A 3,083-nucleotide genomic window follows, 5' to 3' on the forward strand; every position below is an offset into this window, starting at 1 on the left:
ATATATTCGCCAAAAGAGAGATCAGGGTCCAGAGTAACGCTGAGGTCCTTCACAGTTTTATTTGAGACAACTGTACAACCATCAAGATGAATTGTCAGATTCAACAGAAGATATTTTTGAACTGGGATTGCATTGAGCTGGGATCTCCCGCTCTCCCACTGCTGTGTGTCCCAGTGGTTACAATATGCCACACTTGCAAAGGTTGCGCAATCATCCACTTCATTTGAGGAAGACCACTGATTTAAATATTTTATTAATCAAATGTGTTTTGGGGTGTTAAAATACTATCACATTACACATTTACTCCATGCACATTAAAATGGTAGTATTGTGAAAAAAAATGTGCTGTGCATTGATAACCACACCAAAGGAATAACATAAATACGGCACTTTTTTAATTATTTCACACAATAGCATGCTGAATTTTCAAGAACTTTTATTTTATTTTGATTCCGGGACAAATTAAAATGTGACACTGACTTGCCCATGTGGATTGATGTTTAAGCATTGTCTCAATGATGAGTTAAGCATTCGACTAGCCACGTGCAACATCCACGCGCAGCTACAAACCTGCTAGAGTTAGCGGCAGGTTGACATGCAAAATCCGCCAACATAGTACAAATGAAGCCTGAGCTGGAATGGGAAGCCAACTGAAGCTGGCTAGGGTTAGAAAACCCTGATTAGATCTAGCTTGCTTCGTAGTATACCCCTCTGGCTGTGTCGACTCCAATGATGAGATATTGATTGGCTGAGAAATGTCATTGTTGAATAATAACCCCGGGCTATGAGGATTTCGCCCATTGTAGAGAGAGATTGAAAGTGAGAGCTTTCTCAGCCACTGGGTGGCACCCCAATCATACACGGAGTATTTCTCCCTTTTTGGGGTCCACCCATGCACACGCACATACACAACACAGTTCAGTGAGTAATTGTCATCTGTGGCAAATTGAAGGGCAGATGCTTGTTCCAGCGTTCTTCCTATTTAAATGATCTTGTCAATATTTTTTACAAGGCCTTGGTTTTCCTCCCCCTACCTGTGACTGAGTTTGGATTTAGTAAATATATAATACATAGGAGAAAAAGGAAGACACGTGATTTATCAATCTGTCACTTCTTTTGTCACCTTACTCACAGTACAAGTACTTTGCAAGGGAGAAGGGTTCACAAAATGTCTAATGTGGGAGAGCATGCCTGTCATTTGTGTATGTATAGCAGGCATTTTAAGACATCCTCCTTGAAAATGCAGCTTTTTCTCAGTTTACTTCAGTCGCAACATCCTTTTGTAAGGTCATTTTCTCCAGTCATCCATCCATTACATTTCTTTCCCCAAGGCACCATAACTCCTCTGTCAGAGAGCATAGCCGCAGGAAGTACGGGTGCTGCGTGCCTGATATATCAATTTTCTTATTTTTTTTAAGTAAAACATTTTTATTCTAACAAATGAATAAACCTGGTCTTTATTACTCCTTTATAACAGAGTCAGCGATGATTACGGTTCTGGGCAGGGTACTGGGTGGAGGCTGGCTAGTGGTGACTGTTTAACAGTCTGATGGCCTGGAGATTTGTTGTTGAAGTTGAAGTTGTTTCTCGGGCCCAGCTTTGATGCACCTGTAATGTCTCCACCTTTCTAGATGGTAGCGGGCTGAACAGGCTGTGGCTCGGTCATTGGTGATCTTCTTGGCCTTCTTGTTACTCTGGGTGATGCGTTACGCTGACCGCACCAATTTACAATTTAGTCATTTAGCAGACGCTCTTATCCAGAGCGACTTACAGTAGAGTGCATACATTTTATTACATTTTTTACATTTCATTACATTTTACATACTGAGACAAGGATATCCCTACCGGCCAAACCCTCCCTAACCCGGACGACGCTATGCCAATTGTGCGTCGCCCCACGGACCTCCCGGTTGCGGCCGGCTGCGACAGAGCCTGGGCGCGAACCCAGAGACTCTGGTGGCGCAGCTAGCACTGCGATGCAGTGCCCTAGACCACTGCGCCACCCGGGAGGTGCACCACCCTCTGGAGAGCCCTACGGTAGCGGACGGTGTAATTGCCATACCAGGCGGTGATACAGTCTGACAGGATGCTCTCAATGGTGCATTTGTAGAAATCCGTGAGGGTCTCGGGGGCCAACTCGAATTTCTTCAGCCTCCCGAGGTTGAAGAGGCATTGTTGCGCCGCCTTCACCACACGGTCTGTGTGAAGGGACCATTTCAGGGTGTCGATGATGTGCACACTGAGAAACTTGAAGCTTTTGACCCTCTCTACTGCGGTCCTGTCGATGTGGATGTGGCGTGTGCTTTCTCTGCTGTCCCCTGTAGTCCATTATCAGCTACTTCCTTTAGTTGACATTGAGGGAGAGATTATTTTCCTTGCACCACCCATCCAGAACTCTCACCTCATCCCTGTAGGCTGTTTCATCGTTGGTGGTAATCAGTGTCCAAAACATTTTGCATTAATCTAAATGCATGAGAATCTTTTTTTTTTTTTTACCTTTATGTAACTAGGCAAATTCTTGTTTTCAATGACGGCCTAGGAACAGTGGGTTAACTGCCTTGTTCAGGGGCAGAACAACAGGTTTTTACCTTGTCAGCTTGGGGATTCGATCTTGCAACCTTTCGGTTACTAGTCCAACACTCTAACCACATACCGTACATGAACATGCAAAATGACTAGCTTCTGGGATTAGCCACTAAGTTTCCAAGGATAATAGAGACTGACACAGTCACTTAGCACGGTAACGTTCTGTGTTCAATTAATTAGATTAGGTTACATTAGGCCAACTGGGAAACTGGGTGGGCTTGAATCATACTGTCACCCTGAACGGTTTGCTTGACCTGGCTAAAACCCGCACCTGAATTATATTGTTATTTTTTACAAAACCACTATGCGATATGTAAAATAATATGAATTGCGTTTTAAAATCTTGTTTTTGCAGTGTGTGGAGAGCATTCTCTCACTTCCTTAGTGCTACTGCCCTGGCTCTATGTGCACACATCAAGTTGATTGAGTGCAGCAACCATCTCCTACTTGGCAACTGGGAAGCATTCATCTTTGACATGTCCAATACCACCCTTGTC

This window comes from Salvelinus namaycush, chromosome 23, assembly GCF_016432855.1.
Source record: "Salvelinus namaycush isolate Seneca chromosome 23, SaNama_1.0, whole genome shotgun sequence".
Classification (NCBI taxonomy): Eukaryota; Metazoa; Chordata; class Actinopteri; order Salmoniformes; family Salmonidae; genus Salvelinus; species Salvelinus namaycush.